At 39.2% G+C, this 25,283-nt stretch overlaps 1 protein-coding gene and 1 long non-coding RNA gene across 6 annotated transcripts in view; one reads left to right on the top strand and one right to left on the bottom strand.

Annotated features, from left to right (window-relative positions):
• LOC110988129 (uncharacterized) overlaps nucleotides 1–25,283 on the bottom strand; it is a 498,416-nt gene that overhangs the window by 61,550 nt on the left and 411,583 nt on the right. For 3 of the 5 annotated variants that reach the window (XR_015424931.1, XR_015424930.1, XR_015424932.1), the window contains exon 2: nucleotides 6,881–7,004. The gene's annotated coding sequence lies outside the window, so the exon portion shown is untranslated. Of the gene's footprint in view, nucleotides 1–6,880; nucleotides 7,005–24,599; nucleotides 24,724–25,283 lie in introns of those variants that run through there. The other 2 variants (XM_087135115.1, XM_087135114.1) reach the window with 1 other exon arrangement.
• Nucleotides 1–25,283, top strand: part of LOC147799529 (uncharacterized) — a 278,554-nt gene that overhangs the window by 196,108 nt on the left and 57,163 nt on the right. The window lies entirely within an intron of this gene.

Raw genomic sequence — 25,283 nt, 5'->3', positions numbered from 1 at the left:
TTTGTAATTTTTTGTAATATTTCAATGGTTTTTAATAAACCATCATGTGTTAATAAACCACAATGAATGAATGAATGAATGAATGAAGAAGGACCAAAGGGGTATTACCGCTAGATGTCATACTCCAGCCTAGGCTAGAAATCTATAAGCCATGTGGCAACATGACCAATGGGCCTCAACTACCAAATTTGCTAAGTCAAAAAACCCAAAGCCAGGCAGTTGTCACTGGAATCTCAATGGAATACCAGAAGCCTACAAGAAACTGAGAATTTTGAAGGTTAAACGCCTGCTTTGCAGAACATACGGCCAACTGGAAAAAGTCTCTGTCTGCCTAACCTTCAGTACACCCACTCTACCCGGCACATTCCAACTGGGATTTGAAAACTTTTGAGTTAACCCATTATTTCACCTTTAACATGAAGCTTCAACTACCAACAACTTGGTCATATTGCTAGTAATTGGCGCAGTCCAACAAGATGTGTCTGATGTGGAAGATTCCATTCGTATGAGCAATGCTGACAAAAAGATCAGGATAAAGGCTGCAAATGTGGGGAACAACACTCAAAGTGCATTGGCTCACTGTGGGTGCAAAACTATCTAACAGGAAAGAGGAATACAAAACATCAGAGTATCATACAATGTATATGCTTAATATAATCCCAAATCACAACACCTGCCAAACAACAAAAGGATGCCACAACCCAAACTGAAGATAGGACAGCTGCGCAAATGGACCTCCGACACCAGTGCCTCTGTAGTGAGCTAAACATCTTGGAACTACTCACTTCACTAGAGTAATGCAAATCTGAGATACTATCAATGGTACATGACCAGAGAACAGCTGCAAAAATCTGTAACTGATCACCTCCAAACTAGACCTGAGGAATCTAGACAACATAAAAAACACAGAACAGCATCGCAGTCACCAACTGGTGCAAGGAAAACAGAATATGGCAAAATCACACCACAAGCACAAGCAACTACATACATGTACATGTAGTCTACCTAGCAAAATGCAAGTCATTCCCATAAGGCAATCCAAACACATCATCATGAATACTTACCTCATTATCACAGGTTGAATTATTTTACAATGGAATGCACAATCACTCATAGCCCACTACAAAGAATTGAACAAAGCTATAGATCCATTCTTGGCCCACTAAACCAGATATTACTTACATCTAAGGAATGTGGTTAAAAGATGAAAAAAATGTTACATGTAGATCACCTGGTTGTGATGTCTATTGACATGATAGAAACAATACTAACAAGAAAAGTGGTGGTGAGTGTGCTTTCATGACAAAGTATGGTAGTGCCGTCAAGTACAAAACAGGTTCCAACACCTCTGTGGAATTCCCAATCAGATCACTGAATGTACAGGTACCAGCAAGCCTTAAATTGTTGGCTGTGATTTCAACAGTCTTAACCTGCTGTGTGGCAACTCTAAACTTGACCACAATGGATAAATTATTGATGACATCAATAACAATCTGGTTTGTCTCAATACTGGAGAAGGCACCAGGGTTAATAGGAGAAGGCACCAGGGTTAATAGGAGAAGGCACCAGGGTTAACACATCACACAGTTCCCTCACTCCAGCTTCCCCTTGCATAGCCTCCAACAACAAATTAGATTGTGCTACACGAGACATGGAGAAATGACCACTGCCCGACCACTAAAGGGTTGTTGGCATCCGCCAGTCTGGAAAGACAACGGAGCTGCACCTGAGGCTATGTTCAGACACTGTGTTAGTGAAAACGGTAAAGGTTAAAATGGTCATTCACCACAGATGGTGGTCGTAAAATTAAAACTCACCGAGCCTATGGAACCATTTTAATTTGGCAAGTTTAACCCAAAACGGTTTATCTCCTTTTCTCGGGGTCCTGAAGAACTTCCACTCATTTAAATAAATCCCACTTAAGTTTGTTTACATACACACATGGCCAGCGTGCACTTGAAGCAGGTTTGGACTGGTTGCCGATATACATGTACTTACTGTACCGGTACAAACATGCTGAATGTCACCCGGGTACCAGCATTTGTGTTATGTTTGCAACATGGTGCTCTATTGGGAGACACTTGTTCATATATCATTGCGATGCAACAAATGATGGTTGCCCAAGAAAATGCTCATCAGCAGTCCACAGCCTTACAGACATATTACCGGTCTTAGGCATCCTTAGAAGGCAAAAAAAACAAAGATGTATTGCTTTTTCCCGAGTACAGCGGCAGTTCTGGCAATATACCACAGAGAGGCAGACGAGAGTGACCGCTTTTTTCCATGTTGTAATGGCAGTTTTGTAGGATAAAAGCATTGCACGGGTCGTTCAGCATGCGGTTACATGGTATACCTCATTGTTTATAACAAAAGCACACCAAAGAAAAGCTGTTACGTAACTCCAGATCAATGCGCTGGCTAAAACCATTTTGGTTCAATGCTAAACCCTCCCTCCGAGGTGGTTTAAATCCCTATTTTAAGTCTGAAATAAAACTGATTTGGTGTAACTTGGAAAAAGTTACACCAAATCAGGTGTACCGTAACTACCGTTTTAAGTGAATTTAAAACGTTGTCTGAATGTACCCGTAGCCTGAGTTGGTCAATCAGTGGTTGACTTGAAGCACCTGCTGTGGCTGAACTGGCCAATCCTCAAAAGGCAGGCTCTGTTGCAGGTGCAGGTGAAGCCTGTGTCTCCTCTTGTCCTTCCACCTGGCCTCTCTCTGTTGCTTGCCAGCCAGGGTTACTGCTCTGACAGCCTGCTTCCAGCTGGTCTCTCTCTGTTGCTCGCCAGCCAGGGTTACTGCTCTGACAGCCTGCTTCCAGCTGGTCTCTCTCTGTTGCTCGCCAGCTAGGGTTACTGCTCTGACAGCCTGCTTCCAGCTGGTCTCTCTCTGTTGCTTGCCAGCCAGGGTTACTGCTCTGACAGCCTGCTTCCAGCTGGTCTCTCTCTGTTGCTCGCCAGCCAGGATTACTGCTCTGACAGCCTGCTTCCAGCTGGTCTCTCTCTGTTGCTTGCCAGCCAGGGTTACTGGTCTAACAGCCTGCTTCCAGCTGGTTTCTCTCTGTTGCTCGCCAGCCAGGGTTACTGCTCTAACAGCCTGCTTCCGGCTGGTCTCTCTCTGTTGCTCGCCAGCCAGCGTTACTGCTCTGACAGCCAGTTACCAGCTGGTTTCTCTCTATTTCTCTCTCTTGTTAGGCACACAGTCCTGCCCAGGTGATATCAAGTATCCTTCTCAGGCTGCAGATTCAGTAAGCATTGAGTCTGCGTTCTTGACAGGAGTATTACATGCAGGTCCACGCCTCGCTGCTGTAAAGAAGAGTGCTATGGATGCAGGCCCAGAACACCTGCATCTTGGTATTGGTGGTAAGCATGGAGTGGTCCCAAACCCTCTTGGTAAGCGGGCCATAGCTGTTTGAAATTGTCTATGACCCCTAATGTGTTGGCACCAATTTACATGTACATGTACATGTACATGTTGGGAATGGAGCTCACATCTTGCCCCATGATGTTGGTATTTTATAGACTGATCAGAAGACCAAACTCCTTGCAAGTATGCGCAACAAAAGTCACTGTAGTCCCTCTTGTATGTGTGTGTTACTAGTGTTGCATCATCTGCAGAGAACTGTTTTCAGGGAAGTACTGCCTTCAGTTTGGTCTTTGCTCTCAGGTGGGCGAGGTTGAACTACAGCACTCTATCTATCAACTTGCAACAAAATGAATACAGGGAGCCATACTTGCTCACCAGCTATCAATCCTACAGGTAATCAACCTCATTCCCATGGCCATCTTAGCCACCATATTGCACCCACTCTTGCACGAGGAAGTCCATGGGGACGAGGTTGACATATAATCGTTTCGGGGCTTGTGCTGCGTTCTCACTATACATGTATCATCCAGAATGAAACGAAAACTAAGAGAATTGCCTCTCGAAGGCAAGGGCTGGCTGACACGTACATGTAATCTTTGTTATTGTCAATATTCAGAATACAGCTTGTTTAGGTTCTTCTACCGGTACCCTAACGATGGAAAAATTGTCAAACTCTTCCGATGCCATGTTCAGACTCATGCACAAGCGTGAGCACGTGGCCTGCCTGTCTGGTATAAACATGTACATGTACGTGGGTGCGTGTACAGTGAGCATACACCCACTATGCGATACACGTATTTTTTCATCCATATTGAAGTCGAGTCTTGTACTCAATTTGCTTGTTCTTAGCCAAATTGTCGAAGGAAATATGCATGTAGGAATACTGGGATTTATTTGGTATCATTATTTTTGTTTGCTTATCACATAATAATCTGAATGTACAGTATAGCAAACAAAAAGGCACAAAAACGGGTGTCAAGTACTGACCTGCATTATGACCTGCATACCATTTTTTTTAAACAAAATAAAGTGGTGATGAGAAATCTGTTCAAAGGTGTTTGTCAATATGAGCGTCTTTGTTATTTAATCACACTATATAAAACAACAATTGCACACAGTTTTACGCTTTTTTCTTTTTGTTCTAAAAGCTGTTAGTTTTTTGTTCGAAAAGGCAAAACTCAGAAAAACTGTCAGAGACCACCACAGAGCATCTAAAATAGGCAGAGCTTCCAGGGCCCTTACGCAGGCCCTGGATCCCGGCTGTAAGGGACTTTGTGCTGCGCGCTCGTGTTGCATGCTCCAAGTTCACACACAGAATTTTGGACTCTAACAAGATTGCACTCCCTGTTTTTCATTTTGCACTCCCACTTCTCAAATCCTAGCTAAAACACTGCTGAAAAACAAGTTTCTTAGAAAATCCAAGCTACATGTACATGTACTGGTAAAAGTAAGACCAACAACCTTTCCATTGAAAGAATCCCAGAAAATCAGGCAACATTATTAGCCTACTACTCTTCAAGGTTGATTACTCTAACAACTTCCTTGATGTCAGAGTTTCTCAATATGCAGATACCGGTAATATACATGTATACCAGTAGCAATTTAGAATTCCAACAGAAACATCTCTATCCTTGAGAAGAAAATCCAAAAAAATCTCAACAATATTCGCTCGTTGTGTGAAATATGGGGTTTCAAGCTACATGTATCTCATCCCAACACAAATGCAGTCATTTTCACAAAGAAGACCAATAACTCTATCTTTAAGTTTATCCAAAACATTTCAATCCAAATCCTGCAATCGACCAAATTCGTTGGTGTTACATGTACTTTTGACAACAAATTAATAGATAACATCGCTGTACAATTACGCCTATTACTTTCTGATGTTAGCGAGATTTTTGGAGAACACAATAAACTTGAAAATGTATTTCGTTCAAAAAGCATGAGGTCCATTCTGTGTGCATGAGCTGTGAAACCATGGAGGCAGAATCACATGGTGAAACCAAAATGTGTGATATGTTTGGGTGCCATCCAGCATTCTCAGTTGATCACCTACAGGTGCACTGTACATGTACATATCTGTGGCAAAAAAATATCTAAACCCTGTCTGAAGGTACTGTAGCCTGCAATTTAACCTGCGAATCTGCACAGTACAAGTGATGCATAGTACCCTGAAGTAGAATGGGGGCAGAATCTGTCCCCTCCCATTTTTTTCCTATCAGTATATTGGCCAAGTGCATTTTTTTAAGAGCTGAGCCCTTTAAGAGTTTTCAGAGTAACTCTCTGTGGTCATTTTGACATGAATATTGTGAAAATGGTAAATGTACATGTATGTACATGTATACTTTTCTTGCGCAGCGTAGATTTTTCCGCCACAGATCAGCCAACAATGTATACTTTTACCACTGTGGTACTCAATGTATGTAGGCTGGTACTGGTACCCATAGCTGGAATGGTACACATGTAGCCTTGAACTTCATATGACCAGAACAACAAAAGCATATAATGAGTTCAAACTTTGCATTTGTCATGAAAAAGAGTGTCTTTACATGCCTGGAAGGTTTTTACAAAATCGCGCAAGGCACTGCTGAGTTCTTGGGGAGGGAATCCCCTTCCTATCTATTGTGACATGGGCCAAAATAACCCTGCTCTTTTAGGGTTAAGTATTCCAAGATTTTCAGATGAAACAGTGGTACCAGCACATCTACATGTATAAACTTTTTATGTTCAAAGCTGAGTTATTTCACATCGTCCATTCCTCCAGGCCCTACATGTACAATGGATAAAAAATGTCAAACTTCTTCATTGCTGTGTTTTTAGTGATTGTCTCAGTGCCATACAAGCTACATGTATTTCTCCCATACCTCAGGATAAAATTGAAAAAGCTGGCAAAATAGCTAAGTTAGCAGTAGGTGATCCACTGATCAAAAAAGCAAATGTCAGCCACCATATCCCCTTCTCTGACACCAAAATCAAACAATGTCTTCAATCTGACCTCATACACATGTAGATGAATGGAAATAAATCCACTCCCAGTTTCGACCCATACCATCCTTGATCATTCTTTCACCCTCACCAACCAGGCCTATAGGCTGGGGGGGTTCGGGGGGTTCAAATGAACCTCCCCGCTCGCTTTTGAGTTCCGCTCATCAATATTTCTTTTTGATAAAGATATATTTTTAATATACCGTAATTTTCGGAATATACTGTACGCTGCTTATACGTTGATTCTCACGCTGAAAATGTCCCTGCAGCTCTTATGCCAATATTTGAAGAATGACATCAGTCACTAAACACCATGTCATACATGTACCTGCGCAGCCTAGCCCGGGCCACTGCCGCGTGGCAAGTCATGCCTGCAAATCAGCGCAGCACTCCGGGCGCTCCTCTTACTTTTGTGACTGAGACAAAGGGAAAATAAACTTTCAGGATTCATTAATGAAACGCAAGTACTTTTCATTGATGAGCTGTAATGAAAATCCTACACTGCCCAGGAATGGAAATAAACTTACCAATTTGTGGATGTACATGTATACATTGTAACTCTTCTCTTAATCAATTAGTGATGTCGTCTTGAGAGGTTGATGGCAAAGAGATAAGTAGGAACAGGCTGGATGTTAACTTCTTAACAGCTGTCTAGGTAGAAAATGGCAAATTACAGTGGATTCAATTATTTACTCAAAAAAAATCATTTACCAAGATTTTGTAATCTAATTCTTTCTGAATACATCACCGGTACCGACTAGAATTGGATTTTGATGCATTGTATTATCTCCTGCCTGTCAGTGTTTGTCCGTGTGTGTCATTGCCAAAAACATTTTCATGTCTTGTATTGTCCTATGTTATAATATGTATGTCTGTCAATAGGTTAGGGTACAAAGGTAAATTCATGCTTCACCCTTTACCTAAATGTTGTTCTTTAACGTGTGCTTTATCTTTCTGCTTGACATTGTACATTCTAAGGCAAACTATTGTAAAACTTAATTCATCTTCTACTCTGTAACCATGGTATGAACAACATTAAATAAACGTCTGTCAAACTATAAAAAAAAGCTAATCAATGAAGACCACTGGATGTAACAGAAGTCTGACGACCAAATAGTTGGCAACCAAGTCAAGACTCAACCCAAAAAGACTACAGGAATCATAGGACTTTCGCAAAGATACCAATTTGTCAGTGTCTGCACTTCCTATATCTCGCCAACCCCCAAATGGTGGCAACACCATGACCTACATGTACATGTACACGTGAATATCAGAAATAGTTTAATAGAGGTAACATGGTCCACTTGTTACATCACTGATGATTGTAACAAACCACAAGAATCCAAAAAGATGTTGTTCTGCGAGGGATGTCTCAATTGGCTCCATATTGAGTGTGTTTCAAAGGTTGGAATATGTGGTCAGCTGCTGGATGCCAGTCACTGGATGTGTCTGCAATGCAAGAGCTGTGAGACTTGGCCTTCGAAACCTTATGGTCTAGTGGTAGGAATTTCTGCATGTACATGTAGATCAATGGGCATCACAAGAACTTCCTCTGGGAAATCGCCCTTTTTTAAGGAAGAAGGGGGCAGCAATCATCTTGCCCCCCCTCAGCGACCCAAATGCCCAGACTTGATGTTGTCGATGTCGGAAGGATTTAAAGCAAATTCAGTGGGGTGCATCTGCATTGACTGAACTCTGTTTTCGAGCTCAATGCAGAAGCTGAATTTGTTAGTTCTTTTGTTCAAAAGAAGTTATCAAAGAACTAATTGTTAAAATTTTGATGTGACATTTAAAATAACAGGCGATTTAATTTTCATGTAAACAGTTGTTAATATACTGGAAGATCCTTCAAAGATGCTTCTGTTATCCCACAGGCTAATCACCCCCGGAGTCATGTAACCACAAATTAATTGCCTCTGTCGCCAATACGAATAATTCAACAGTGCACTTTGACATTACGACTTACATGTATTTGTAAAATGAAATCATTTTAAAATTAGAGTTATCAAGTAAAGTTTGCTTATTTCTCTTCACAGAAAAAAAAGTTCAACATTTGCCAAGTGTGTATCTTGAATTGTGAACATTAGATTCCTTGTCATACATTATCTTTTGGAATCCTCCAATGACCAACACTGATTGACAAGGAGCTCCATAGCAAATTTTACTTTCAGTTTGTAACAATAAGGTAACAAAATTCACTCTGTTGTAAGCAAGAGTTCCAATGAAAGAAATAAATGAGGTTAATATCACACAAGCAGCTTTGTAGTACTTCCTGAGTCTCTCATCTTTATGGCTCCCCAGTTTAACCACTTTACATCTCTACCCCCGTCTCCTTTATCCTATCCTTCACTGCCTCTCCTTTTCGTTTACCTACCCAAAGAGTGTAACGTTTTACAATGTACAACAACTCAAAAGTTACCTGTTGCAATGACCCTGTGACCCCCCTGCCAGCCTGCCCCGATACACATTTATTTTTATACCTTTTTAGCGCCACCATGCACTGGACATGTATGTATACATGTCCAGTGAAAAATCATCAAATATGACTATATTCAGGATGAATTCTTACAGAAGAAATCATCATTTTATTTCTTCATTAAATTTTAGGGCAGTTGTTTTGTGTGTATACACACAAAACAACTGCCCTAAAATTTAATGAAGAAATAAAATGATGATTTCTTTTGTAAGAATTCATCCTGAATATTGTCATATTTGATGATTTTTCAAGTTACACAAGTTTGAATTCGATGTACTTTAAATCAACTTCCAGGTAGTCCCATACATGCCAGAAATTGAGTTACATGTACATGTACCATATCATAGTTTTTATATTACACACCATGTACACGTATTACCTTCCGCCTGACATGCCATGCCACAGAGAACATTTTACGGATGTTTTGGTCAATAAATAAAGAGAAAAACACTTGTGGCATTCATTTCAGACATTTTGTAATTTTTGAATAATGTTTCAAGTACCATATGTTTGAACTACTTTTACTCAACCTCCGGGTTGACCCATACACGTGCAGAAATCAAGTGAAGAGTTGGTTAATTGCTAACTCCGGCCTGGCTTATTATTCCATTGAGGATGATTTAAGGTTGTCAGGGTGGGTAAATAAGGAAACAAAATAACATGCACCTGATACATACATGTAGGCATTAATTAAAGAAATTCTTTGCCATTTTCATAAGTTTTCGAGCAAAATCATGTGAATACTGTTGCAGGTGCAGTTGATTATACCTCCATTCTGACACGCTATACAAATGAGGATATTTTATAATCGTTATTGTTAATGAAGAATACAATAACTTCTTTCTGTACATGTACATGTACATGTACGTCTGACACCGTGGAACTGCCCTAATGTTAATTCAAGCCAAAGCTCTGAATAGTCTTATTGGTAATTTTGTGAAAGCACTGTATGAGTGTCACCTACATGTAACTGGCTGATATGCAGTTAAGTCACTCTCTTTGCTCCATTAAGTTTTTATTAAGCTTTTACTACGAGTATACTTGTTTCTCGTTTGTGTTTGTGATTGAGCATCGTCTTGCTTTGATAAACTCTCTAAAACTTATACATGTATAATTGTTGATTCTACTGTCCTTTTTGTGAAATCCTCTGTTTGAGTGACTACAACATGTCAGCCATGTCACAATGCGTCTTCGGAAGAATCAACTCTTTTGTTCTTCGTATTTATGAAAGTACGGTATCAACGATTCACATCTGTGCCCTGGTACTCTATCATGGAACCGATGCAGTACTAATGGTGTGCTTGACTGTGCTTTCCTGAGTTCTTCGGATTTTACTAATACGGCGTAGTGTGTCGTCCATGATTGCCTTGGTTCATCATTGGTTGACTAGTTTCAAGTTATTTCTACTAACACTAACAATGTTGATGTTATAGGAATAACTGAAACTTGGCTGTCTCCTGATACCCCAAATCAATTGTATACCTTACAAAACTTTTCTGTTATCGAGGTAAAGGTGTGATGGTCACTCAGGTGGTGGGGTGGTATTGTATACTAAACATCTTTTCAAGCCAAATTGTTGTCAGTACAGATTCCTAATGGAGTGGAGATCCTATGGTCAACAATGAAATCACCCCGACTGCCTCGCCAGATTTCATGTTTGATAGTCTGTATTGTGTACTATCCTCCTCGGAAAAATAATGCACAAGAATATATCGATCATATTGCTTTTACTATTGAGTCTCTTTAGTTGCAATATCCGGATGCTGGTATTTCTATAGCAGGAGATTTCAACGATTTAAATATTCAGTCAATTCTGGATCATAATGATTTTGCACAAGTTGTTAATTGCCCTTCATGGGGTGGTAACATATTGGATAAGATCATAACTAATTATGCCAATTTGTATACCGATATTGACGTCCATGCTCCACTTGGAACGAGCGACCACAACTGCATACTTTGGGTCCCCTATCAGGATACCCATTGTACAAACGTAATGTTACAAACAAAACTTTCTGTCCTTTCAAGGAAAGTGGGTTGAGATAATTTGGAAATTGGATAACCCATCATACATGGTGTTTTCAATTGGATGATCCTTCTGAGCAGTGTAGCATGTTACTTAATTCAGTCAAGGAAAAACTTAATACTTACTTGCCAACAAAAACGATCCGCCTGCATAGAACTGATAAACCTTGGATTTCCTCCCAGATTAAAGCTTGTATACGCCAGAGACAACAAGCTTTCAGAAATGGGAATCTTGTTTTATGGCGTCATCTTCGAAATAAAACAATATGTAGCATTTCTAAGGCTAAGGTGACCTACAGTACTTTAGTACCCGGGTTCGTAATTAAAAAACGACCAATTCCACTGCATGGTATAATCAGATTAAAATATTGACTGGTCGTGAGCAAGGTCCTAACCCGACTGTGATCCCTGGTATGGAATTTGGGGACACCCAACATCATTTTCGTTTGCTTGCCGATAGGATTAAGGAATATTTTTGTTCGGTGGCTTCAGATTTACCTCACCCTGACCAGCGTACTTTACTAACGTTCCTTCCAACGAATCAGGATGACTTACCAGAGATCCAACCTCACCAGGTATTTCGATCACTTAAACTTGGTAACTGGTGATGATTTAGCAGTGCGTATTATACACGAGTTCCCATATCAGTTGTGCTATCTGTTAACTCATAGTTTGAATACCTCATTTACAAGTGGTCAAGTGCCAAATCAGTGTTGATGTTCTGAGATTGTGCCAATCCCTAAGTCACATCCTGCAACCTTGGAGAACTTAAGACCTATTGCACTGACTAGCCACTTTGCGAAAATTGCGGAACCGGTTATTGCCAAGTGGCTTTTGGAAGATATAGAAATGAGTATAGACCAAAACCAACATGGGAACCGCCGCGGATTGTCGACTTCACATTACCTTATTGGCTTACTTCATGAAATTTACACAAATGCAGAAAATCCTAAGGCAACGTCTACAGTGGTCTTAACAGATTTCTCGAAGGCGTTTGATCACATAGACCATAATGTTATAGTTCAAAAATTATTTCAACTCAATGTAAGGCCTACTATTATTAGTTGGATTTTGATTTTTTGGATTGTCATCGTCAGTACATGTATGTTAAAAATTTCGGGACTACAAGTAGGTCTGAATGGAGTACAGTTCATGCTGGGGTACCTCAGGGTACCGAACTAGGGCCTATTCTATTTTCAATAATGATTAATGACGCATTTACCAATTCATCAATATCTGTCTTCAAGTACGCAGATGACTTAACCTTGGTAGATTGTTGGAGTTCCACATGACCGTCTGTTATTCAAGATGTATCGGTATTATAGGATTTGGGGATTGGTCTAATATCAATAATATGAGGTTAACACAAACAAATGCTAGAAAATGACAGTTTCCTTTTTGAAACAACCACGTTTATCAGTACCAATTTTAATTGGAGTTGATCAATTGAAGGAAGTTACTACTGCTAGGATCCTTGGAATTATAGTCCAATGTGACTTAAAGTGGGAGGCACATGTTAATGAAATGATCAAGAAATGTAATGATAAATTATACATGCTAAGATGTCTTAAGCGTTTTGATGTAGCGGTGGCAGACATCATTACTATCTACATGTGTAAGGGTTGTAGTCGGCCAGTATTAGAATATGGTACCGTTGTTTTTAATGGAAACCTGTCAAAAGTCCATGTAAATAGGATTGAATTTATCCAAAAGAGGGCTTGTCTAATTATATTGGGGTGTAATTATTTTTCATACGATCCAGCTTTACAAGCGTGTGATTTACAGTCACTACAAAATAGAAGGGATAAATTGTGTACAGATTTTACACTGTCTTTGGAGAAAAGTGCAATTGGGACTAAATGGCTTTGTACAAAACAACCAATATCGTATGATCTGAGGAATACGGAGAAATATGTACAATACAGAAGTAAAACTAAATGATTTCAAAATAGTGCAATACCTTCTACATGTATGATAAAAATTTTAAATGAGTTAATTGTTCTTAATATCAGTATTTGTGTTTTACGATTTAAGGTTTAATTTTTTATAATTATTTTGTAATATTTTAATGGTTTTTAAATTGTAAAAACTGTTCAATTCAGCCCAACGGCTGCCATTCATATTTTAATAAACCATAATGAATGAATGGATGAAGGACCAAGGGGGTATTACCGCTAGATGTCATACTCCAGCCCGGGCAAGAAATCTATAAGCCATGTGGCAACATGACCAATGGGCCTTAAAGTTTACCAAATTTGCTAAATCAAAAGCCCAAAGCAAGACAGTTGTCACTGGAATCCCAATGGAATACCAGAGGCCTGCAAGAAACTGAGAGTTTGGAGGTGGGCCCTGCTGCGCAGAACATACGGCCAACTGGAAAAAGTCTCTGTCTGCCTAACTTCAGTACACCCACTCTACCCGGCACATTCCAACTGGGATATGAAAACTTTTGCTTTTCGTATGCTTTTCTTTGCACTGCGTAGATTTTTCCACGACAGATCAGCCAACAACGTATACATGTACTTTTTCCACTGTGGTACTCAATGTATGCAGGCTGGTAATAGTACCCATAGCTGGTATGGTACACATGTAGCCTTGAACTTCATATGACCAGAACAACAAAAGCATATAATGAGTTCAAACTTTGCATTTGTCATGATAAGGAGTGTCTTTACATGCCTGGTAGGTTTTTACAAAATCGAGCAAGGCACTGCCAAGTTCTTGGGGAGTGAATCCCCTTCCCCTCCTCTCCCCCCACTGAGTCTGTGGCACGGGCCAATATAACCCTGCTCTTTTAGGGTTAAGTATTTTCAGATTAAACAGTGGTACCAGTACATCTGTATGTATAAACTTTTTATGTTCAAAGCTGAGTTATTTACCATCCTCCATTCCTGCAGGCCCTACATGTACAATGGATAACAAATGTCCAACTTCTTCATTGCTGTGTTTTTAGTGATTGTCTTAGTACCATACAAGCTACACGTATTTGTAATCCCATACCTCAGAATAAAATTGTTTGTGACATCCAGCTACCTTCATTAACATTCAACATCTGGATAACACTGCGGCCATTGCAGTATTCCAGGTGATGAAAAAGCTGGCAAAATAGCTAAGTTAAGCACTAAAAAGCAAATGTCAGCCACCATATCCCCTTCTCTGACACCAAAATCAAACAAAGTCTTCAATCTGACCTCATACACACGTAGATGAATGGAAAAAAATCCACTTTCAGTTTTGACCCATACCATACTTGATCATTCTTTCACCCTTACCAACCAGGCCTGTAGGCTGGGAGGTTTGGGGGAACTTCAAAGGAACCTCCCGGCTCGCTTCTGAGTTCCGCTCGTCGATTTCTTTTCAATAAATATATATTTTTAATATACATGTACCATTTTCGGAATATACGCTGCTTATACATTGATTCTCACACTGAAAATGTCCCTGCGGCTTATACAGCAACATTTGAAGAAAGAAATCAATCACTAAACACCAAGCCATGCCTGCGCAGCCTAGCCTGGGCCACTGCCGCATGGCCAGCCATGCCTGCGAAGCGGCGCAGCGCTCCGGGCGCCCTGACAAGTCAGTTATGTTTTCGTTGGTCGTCATCGACATGTACAGTGTACATGTACATTAGCTGAACCCCTTTCACTTCACTTTATTTCCAGATAATATGCAGAGGTAACGATTGTACATATTTAGTTGATGGATGGAAACCCCTAAGAAACATACATGTATATGTACATGTATGCTTGTCGAGTGGAGGCTCCATGGACACACATGACAACACTACAGAAACTACAGACAAACACTGTTACCAATTAACAGCAAAAAATAAGTACATAGAAAACTAGAGGTTTTGTCTGTCTTAAGGACAGAGCAAAGGACTTTTTCGCATTTTTTTTTTCTTAAGAAAAGGGCATTCCTTCATTTGGGATACTACCACATTTGATTTCTCACTTCTTACTCAAACATCTATCCAAGAGTTCCTAAAGTTTCTAATATTATTTTTGGTGACCCCATTGTGACGAAATATTCGAACCCTTTCGGACCTTAGGAGATATAACAAATTAAAGTTTGCACCCTTTACATCATGTCACCTTGCCTGTTGCACTTCCCATTCTAGCTATCTACGAATTTTCAGCCCAATCAGGCATGAAGTTCACCAGATATAGGGCTGTAAAGAATGTACCTTTAATGTCACATGACTAGTCACATGATGAAGTCCTTACCATATCAGGTCAATGTTCGTCTAGAGCTCTTCCCTTTCAAGATATCTGTAAGGTTTGAACCCAATCAGACATGTACCTCACGGTATATAGTGCTGTGAAGAATGCACCTTTAATGCCAAGTGACTTTTCACCTCATGACGTCATCGTCAGGAGGTCAATCATCGTCTAAATCACTTCCCTTTCAAGATATACATGTATGCAAGGTTTGAACCCAATTGGAGCAACATTCATCTGCATATGCAGGGTGCAATAATATGAAACAAGAAAGACGCATCCAGAACAGCAAGGTTTCATACAATATATCATATGCAGACGCAGCAAAGGCTATCAAAACAGACATCTCAATAAACCCAAAGCATCATCCACCCAAATCTACTCCTGCAACACAACCAATGGCGACCCCTGAGGTAAAATCCACAAGTCATGACAACCCAAATAGAACAAAAACTATTAGGTCAGCAGACCTATTCAACCTAGAACTACTCTCCCCTTGAAACAAAGAAAGGATGCCACTACCCAAACTGAACAGGCAACTGCAACACAAACTGAATCCACACATCAGTGCCTTTGTAGTGCAGTCAATATCCTAGAACTACTCACTGGAGTAATGCAAATAATGGATACCTTCAAGAACAAAGACGAGAGAGTAGCGGCAACTAAATTTCTTATCGACCACCGTCGTCCCGAACTTGAAGAACTCAAAAAACACAAAGAAAAGCCTGGCAGATGCAGATCAACTCCACAGACTCCATCCAGCCCAAAGAAAACAGATGCATCAAAATCTCATGAAACAAAAACAGGAACACACTCATCTAACCAGTCAAACGCAAGCCAACTCCCCAAAAGTAACATAAACACAACATCATGAATATTTACATTTTGATGACAGGTTTACTTATCTTACAAAGGAATGCACAATCCCTTCTGGCTCACCAAAAGGAACTAAAAGAAATCATTTACTCTTGGCCTACGATCAAGAAACCAGACATCATTTGCATTCAAGAAACTTGGTTGAAAGAGAATAAAAATTTCAGATTAAGTGGCTACAATATCTACCGCCATGACGGAAACAACTCAAACTACATGTACATGTACATGTAAAAAAGTGGTGGTGGATGTGCTTTTTTTGTAAAACATGGAGTTGCTTCCAAGTACAAAACGGGTTCCAATATCCCTCTGGAGTTCCAAATAGGTAAAATTTACGATGACTGTAGAAATATAATTAACATCACCAATGCTTACAACCCTTGCTCCACACTAGACTTCAACTCACTTAACCAAATCATGGGAAACACTGACAAGCCTTGCATAATTTGTGGCAACTTTAATGGACACAACCCACTATGGGGTAGCTCTAAACTTGATCATAATGGACAAATGTTGATGATATCATCTCTAACAACAACTTGGTCTGTCTTAACACTGGAGAAGGTGGCAGAGTTAACTCATCACGCAGTTCCCTTTCATGTACATGTATCCCTTGCCTCCCCTTGCATAGCCTCCAAATGCAAATGGACCATTCTAAATAACACGATGGGGAGCGACCACTGTCCAATCACTATTGAAATTAATCACCGCATTTATAAAACCAGTAACCACTGTACACCTCGGTGGTCATTTAAAAAAGCTGATTGGGGCAAATTCGCAAAAGAATGCAACTGTCTTATCAGTAAGCCAGACAGCACAGCCAGTATTGATACTACATACGACAACTTCATTCATGAACTTGATTGCGCAATGTCTAGTTCTATGTACCTAAAACCAAACCTAGTCCCAGAAATAAACCACCTACCACTTGGTTGAATGACGAATGTCAGAAAGTTATACAAAACAAAAAGGAGGCTTTAAAAAAACTGAGAAAAACTAGTCTCCCATCTGATCTAATAAACTGCAACAGAGCCTGTGCTATTGCTAAGAAAACCATCAAAGTTGCAAAAAGAAAAGACTGGGAACAATTTTGCAACGACATTAAGCCAAGAACTAATACTAAACTTATCTGGAACAAATTAAATGTATTGACCCTTCTCACAAAAAGACCAATATTCCAGTCATTAATTATGATGGTAAAAACGTTGTCACTGACAAAGATAAAGTTGAGACCCTTGTTGATAATTTTGCTAAAATCAGTAGCAATGAAAACTACAACCCCTCTTTCATCAACACCAAAAATAGAGGCGGAAAGCACTTTCAAGTTTCAAGACAACAATGATGGAGTCCTTAATGAACCTTTCAACACTGACAGATTGAATCATGCCATTAATGCTTCCAAACGTACAACACCGGGAAAAGATGAAATCAGCAATGCGGTTATCAAACATTTGCCCATTAAAATCAGGGAATACTTACTCATCATCTTCAACATGATCTGGTATACCTCCCAATGTCCTAAGCAGTGGAGAGACACTATTCTCATTCCTATCCTCAAACCAGGGAAAGATCCAGCCAGCCCTTCATCGTACCGCCCAATAGCTCTCACCTCCACCTTATGCAAACTAATGGAACACATGGTTAACTCCCGCTTATTGTGGTACATGTATATAGTAACACATGACCTCTTCAGCCAGCAACAGAGCAGCTTCCGTAAAGGACGTAGCACAGAAGATCACATTCTTAATCTTGAGTCGTCCATTAACAAAGCCTGTGCTAACAAAGAAAGTACTCTAACAGTCTTTCTTGACATTGAGAAGGCTTACGATATGCTATGGCATAAAGGGATCATAATTAAACTCCAAGCCATGGGCATATACATGTATGGGCGAATAACCTGCTGGATTGACAATTTTCTCTGTGATAGAAAAATCCAGGTTAAGGCCAACAATATTCTCTCTACTGAAAGAACCCAGGAAAATGGTGTTCCCCAAGGCAGTGTCATTAGTCCTTTGCTTTTCAACATTGCAGTGAACGCTCTTTCCCAGCACCTTCCTAACGTCAAAATTTCCCAATATGCAGACGACATAGCCATGTGGAAGTCTAACAGGAACATCTCTTACCTCAAGAAAATAATCCAAAATAGTCTTGATAATATTCTCACTTGGTGTGAAAAATGGGGTTTCAAATTATCCTACCCTAAAACTATTGCAGTTCTATTCACGAACAAACAGAAAACCAACATCTCTCTCTCTATCCAGAACCACTCGATCCAATTTTTACAATCAGCCAAATTCCTGGGCGTTACCTTTGACAGCAAACTTACGTGGAAATTACATACATAATATTGTCATGGAATGCAAAAGAAAACTTAACCTCCTGCGCTGTATTAGCGGAACCACGTAGGGCGCTGACTGCAAGACACTTTATCAGTTACACTCAGCTTTAATCAAACCAATTCTTGAATATGGATGTGAAGCTTTCAACTCCGCTTGCACTACCATGAAACAAAAATTGGACAGCATACAATATCAAGCTCTTAAAATCTGTACAGGGGCTCTCCAAGGTACCCCTCTCTTCAAGCTTCAACTAGAATGTGGCGACCCTCCACTGAACCTCCGTCGTCAATTCTTGAGTGACATTTACAGCATCAAAATGAAGGCTCACAAAAACCATACAAATCAGTATATTGATCAAGATAACTGGCAAAATAATTACTTTAATGAGAAATGGAGTCAAATGCAACACAAAACTCCTTTTGAAGCCAGAACTACTAAATATGATATTGTTACATGTACCTTCCCTTTGACTAACAACTTCCCATATTGGCACTATTACAATCCTAACATATCTACAGAAATCTTTTCCCAGATCTCATACAATGATGACCCAAACATGCGAGGAAGTATCAGCAAAGAAGTTATTAATACAGTTTGGCACAAATCACTTCGGATCTACATGTACATGTACATGTACACTGATGGATCTTTTAATCCTGACCTCAACACAGTTGGCTGCAGTCTGCATATTCCCCAACTTAACTACTCCAAAAATGTCAGACTTAACAACGGTATCTCTATTTTCACAGCTGAACTTTTCGCCATCCTCTTAGCCGTGGAATGGATAGAAACCGTCAATCCACTTCACTCTTGACTGTTTAAGTGCCATCCAAGCTATTGCTAACCCCCTGCCCCAGAATAAGATTGTCTGTGACATTCGACATACCCTCATTAATATTCAGCACCAAGGAAACGTTGTTGTATTCGAACAGATTCCGGGCTATTGTGATATTCCTGGCAATGAAAAAGCTGACAAATTAGCTAAACTAGGAACAAAAAACCAAATGTTGACCATCACATCCCTTTCTCTGACACCGAAATCAAACGCTGTCTTAAAAATGATCTCATACATAAATGGAAAAAGTCGGTCCAAAATATTGACCCTTCTAAGCACCTTCAGCTTGACCCTTCCTTTACCTTTACAAAATGGGGCAAAGGACGTACACAAGAAATTAAACTACATGTACATGTACACTTCCAATAATTTTTGCGATTCTTGCGGCACTATCGATGACGTCAAACATTTCCTGCTTGAGTGTAATAAGTTCAATACACAGAGACAGACCCTCCAGAAAACACTACATGTACATGTAGGTTTAACTGACGCTCAAATGAATCTCACACAATTGTTAGGGCAAAAACATTTTTCCCATTCAATCCTAAAATACATCCATAATTGTAATGTCAATATCTAACTTTCCCTTTAGAGTGTTTACTCCTCGTTATTTTGAGATTATTGCGCATGTGCGGGAGAGGGGGACGCCAATGGTTGGCTGGACACAGTGTCGCCTTTCATCACCTGACGATGTTGCGGACCTGCGAAGAACCCAGCGGGGCCCGGGCCCTTAATTTGCATGGTGCACGGTCCAACCTTGCAGGGCACCAGCGACACTGCATGTTCCGAGGATCATTGGCATTCCCTCTTCTCTTGCACACATGTTAATGCCGTTCTGTTGTAGCATTTTTTAATGTCCTTTTCTTTTTCCTTTCCGGCTCTCATAATATCCACTCTTTACTGTCTGATCAAGTGTCTTTGGCTATTTGAATTTCTAGCCGTACTACCACATGGCTAAGCGACCTTTTGCTAATGGCATAAAGGGCACTAGCATATGCCATACATGCCATTAATTCTACAACAACAACAACAACCCAATTGGACATGTACATGTACATATGTTACATGTACTTCAGGAGTTTTAAATAGTGCACCTCTAATGTCACGTGACTCGTCTGCTGATGACATTGTCATCACATGAGGTCAATCTCTGTTTATAAACCTTCCCTTCCTAACTATCTGCAAGGTTTCAACTCAATTACACGTGCAATGCAAAATACAATACAAAACATTATTGTTATCGCGGAAAGTGCACAGAATAGAGAGTTTAAACATTTGTCCCTTTTGGCGTTCCATACAATGCGATAAGCTCCCAGCACCACATGCTTGGCATTTTGCCAGGTCCTGAGTATATGCCTTACGCCAGTGTGCTGCCGGCCACACGTTACAGACAGATATTGCGAATCTACGCATACAGCATAAAGGGATTTTCGTGTTCGCAAATAAAGAGGTTTTCATCGTTCGGGCTTCATCTGTGTGAAGTACACCACTTATCTACATGTACTTAAGGCAGTTGACTACAATGTTTTAGCTATCATCTAATGAACAATGCAAACTTAAATCTTTTACGGTTGATTTTTTACCGAATTTTGAAAAATAAAAGAACTTTTAATCATAACTTCCGATCTGATGACGTCATCGGCCCCAAATTTCACACATCTGTTGACTGGGTGAACATGGTGAAGATCCTCATACACATCAATATTCAGGTGATTCAGACAAACTTTGCCACAGACGTCTACTCAAAATTCCGGTTTCAAAATTTTTAACCTGTCGGTAGAGGGCGCTCAATGATTACATGACGTCATCAGAAGATGATTTGAAGAATACTACACCCCCCTGACTAACACCATTGAAAGCAAGTTGATACCGGTACCTATTACCACTTCTAAACAATAAGCCCACTTCCGGTTTCGTCCAGCAGGAAAGGTCACGTGATTTGACCCACATGAGATGAATTGAAGACCCATTTTTACTCTGGTACATGTACTTGCCGCAAACAGAATTTTGCAGGAGGCCACGGTTGATTTTTATATGAATTTTTACAACATTATCATAACATTGAAATATTCAAAATTTAATAATAAATCACTTGGTGACATCATCATGACGTAATTGTTTTAGTATTATCTTTGCCTTAAGGTCTGTGCTTGGTGTAACTTTGATGAGGATCGAAGATACATGATGCCTCGAAAATGTGTACAAAGTCAATGGGCTGAAATAAATATTAAAAAATCAATAATAAATCACTTGAAGACGTCATCATGACGTCTTTGTTCTAGGACCATCTATACACAAGGTCCTTCATTGAAGTACATGTAGGTTTGATGAAGATCCAAAGTTGCTGAGGTGGATGGTGGAAGAAACGTGTACAAAACAAAGGGGATTTGCAGGAGAAGAAGTCGGAAGAAAAAAAATCACAACAGAAGTAATGCATTTTTCACAACTGATACTGTATTAGACATATTCATTTCACTGATATTAGACATATTTTTGCCATCAAATAAACTTTTTAAATTTTGACACACTGTTTCATTATCCACGCAAAGTTTGTAATTCTAGTCTCCTCCATCCAATATATATGTACATCAGTGTCAAAGACTTGGAACAAATTTGGCTAAGACTGGCCAACAAAATGTTCACTACTACTGGAAAGCTTAGTTCATTAGAAACAAAATGCACTATTTCATCACAGGGAGTGATCGTGAAATCTCGAATAAAATACGCCTTTATACAAATTCCATAATAAAAATGATTCAAACAAAACTCAAAATCTTACAAACAGCTTGGCTATTTATTCCTAAGAAGTCCTGAAGAAAGCGTTTGATCAGGGCGCCAGGTCAAGAGCAAATTCACACCAGGCCAATTTACCACACGCCTTGAATATTGAAAACTGAAGTATACAGTACAAGTTTTACATGCATCCTTCAGTTCACGACAAACATGTACATGTACATGTAACTTGTCTTGTTCCAAAGCACAGCATGATAAGCCTTTTTATAAAAAAATGTGTTATCACGTGCCAAAGGTTCAACTTTGGAGTTGACAACCCCCCCCCAGTTTCTGGTCAGGCAACGGGCCTGCAACCTGGGAAAAAGATGCCAACAAGAAAGCCATCTATATGTACATGTAGATGTACATACATAATAAGGCAATTCCTTGGTAACAAAATTACATTTCAGAACAAAATTGACTGTTATATGTGTATTTTCCCTGTTATGAATTACAACATGTAGTTGTGTGACCTTCCTGATTGCAAACACTTCAATAAGGTCATGTTATACATGTAGTCCTACCATCAAATATTAAAATATTGAAACATCCTACAAGAAGAAAAGTCCAAGGCCAAGAATGTTTCAGTAGCGGAATTACGTTAGTAAATATGAAGCATTTTTTTCTAACATAATTTTTAAACCAAATTCTATGAAATCTGTAACATAGAGGCCACAGGTACCCATTTATCTTTTTCCACTGTACCTATAGCTCCAACTTTATTGTAGCAACAGTTTTAGGGTATTATCCAATGTACTTACAAATATTCCATACTCTGTCATTTTTCAAAAAAAGGCAGTGGTAACGGGATTACAAAAAATGGTAAGGGAATTACACAAGTGAAATGTACATGTACCTTGAAAAGTGCCAATTCTTGAACAACAATCTTTCTTTTTTTAACAATTTTTACACCGGTACATGAAGCAACAAGGGTGTATTGGAAAAGAGCATGAAATTTCCAACTTCTGAACCCCGAGTTGTGATCAGAAACAAGGCAGTTGCTTCAAATTACATCTGTCAGCTTCAAACTGCTTAATCTTGCTTTAGTTTGTGGGGTAGGACTTGTTCCATGTATCCAACAGCATACATTAAACATGGTCACAGAATTACACAAACCAGGAACACTGAATAACCTAATGTGCTGTGAAATCACAATATAATTGTCCATACATGTACATGTATACAAGTAACATGTATGCATGTACATGTAGAACTGTAATGCAGTGAACTACAATGCAGACATCTAGAGTGATTTGATCTCAACCATATTTAGCTTCATGTACGTGTACAATGTACATGTACATGAAAGTCATTGTAAGTGTAGTTAACAACAGTTGGACTGAACATATTCAAATGCAATGTAGTTGACCATTTCTAGGTCAACCTTGTGGCACCAACATCTGGGGCATGGTCCAAAGGTAAAATTTCAGTAGTTGAAATATAAGACTTCCAAAAGTAAACCAACAAAATGTCAAGAAAAAAAATTGCCTCAAATGTTTTTAATCAATCTTCCCATGTTTATGGAAAAACACAAACACATTTTTATTTATAGCTTGGCGTGTGCACTTGTAGATTTTGAGAGTTGACATTTGGTGCTTGATTTTATCTGTAAAATTACTCATCCAAAATAAATCTTGACTTTTGGCTGTTAAAGCAAATGCATCTAAACCTGTACATTGTAGACCAATACAACACTAAACGACACTGTAAATATGTTCAGTTCTTTTGTCCAACTAGTCTTTCATTTTAACATGTCTTTGAACAGTGGAAACACTGGCAGGAAATTTTAAAATGGCGGCCATCTTGAAAAACATGTTCTTTTTACTTTGCCTTACTTTCAAAAACATTTTGGCTCTGTGCCATTTGCACGTTTATTGACAACGCAGAGTAAACTTTATTTTTATTCCATCAGCTTTAAATTTGCCATTTTTCTCAACTCCCATACGGAATTGCCCAAAAGACTTTGCCTTGGTACATGTACATGTATCTGTAAAGTACTCAAAATTCCTCCATAACAAATACCCTGATAACAGCATTTGTGATTCATGCGGTACAATGGAAGATTTTCGGTACTGGTAGCATTTCATGCTGGAGTGTAAAAAGTTCACTCTTCATACACAGTCTCTCCAAAAGACACTTGGCTTGACAGATAATCAAATGACCCTCAAACATTTACTGTGAAAATATTACACAAGTTTCTTCAAATCCAAAGTTCTGTTCAGTCAAGTGCTGATGAAATGAAATCTGAACGTGTTGATGACACGTTGTACTTTGAGTTGATTGGTTTAATTGGTTTAAACGGAGATACCGCTCTTTACCAAAGAGTGCTTTAAATCAGTGATTATTGTTCAAATAAGTCATTGGATTGAAACTGTGATTAAAATCAGTGCTCAGGTGATTTTAACCAACATGGTTGGTTGAGATGCACAAGCCAAAAAAGACCATCCCTCTGAGGTAATTTGAACTGTTATCCACACATTTCTCAAGATGAGAAAGACAAGTTTGATGAATGGGGAACAAAGGAAAATTTGTGCAACTGACCAAAAATATATAAACTAAAACTTTTCCCTCTTATTTTCGTGACTGACATGACTGAGACAAAGGGAAAATAAACTTTCAGGATTCATGAATGAAACTCAAGTACTTTTCACTGATGAACTGTAATGAAAATCCTATACTGCTCAGGAATGGAAATAAACTTACCAATTTTTGGATGCATACATTGTAGCTCTTCTCTTATTCAATTAGTGATGTCGTCTTGAAAGGTTGATGGCAAAGAGATGAATAAGTAGGAACAGGCTTGATGTTAACTTCTTAACAGCTGTCTAGGTAGAAAATGGCAAATTACAGTGGATTCAATTATTTACTAAAAAAAAGATCATTTACCAAGATTTTGTAATCTAATTCTTTCTGAATACATCACCTGTACCGACTAGAATTGGATTTTGATGCATTGTATTATCTCCTGCCTGTCAGTGTTTGTCAGTGTGTATCATTGCCAAAACACATTTTCATGTCTTGTATTGTCCTATGTTATAATACATGTATGTATGTCTGTCAATAGCTTAGGGTACAAAGGAAAATTTATGCTTCACCCTTTACCTACATGTGCATGTAAATGTTGTTCTTTAACGTGTGCTTTATCTTTCTGCTTGACATTGTACATTCTAAGGCAAACTACTGTAAAACTTAATTCATCTTCTACTCTGTAACCATGGTATGAACAACATTAAATAAACATCAATCAAACTATAAAACAAAGGCTAATCAATAAAGACCACTGGTTGTAACAGAAGTCTGAAGACCAAATACATGTAGTTGGCAACCAAGTCAAGACTCAACCCAAAAGACTGCAGGAATCACAGAATTTTTCTCAAAGATACCAAT

This window comes from Acanthaster planci, linkage group LG03 (genome assembly GCF_054643075.1).
Source record: "Acanthaster planci isolate LZ-2023a linkage group LG03, COTS_SCS, whole genome shotgun sequence".
Taxonomy (NCBI): domain Eukaryota; kingdom Metazoa; phylum Echinodermata; class Asteroidea; order Valvatida; family Acanthasteridae; genus Acanthaster; species Acanthaster planci.
Note: the sequence above shows the minus strand (reverse complement) of the source record. Positions and strands in the feature narration are given on the sequence as shown.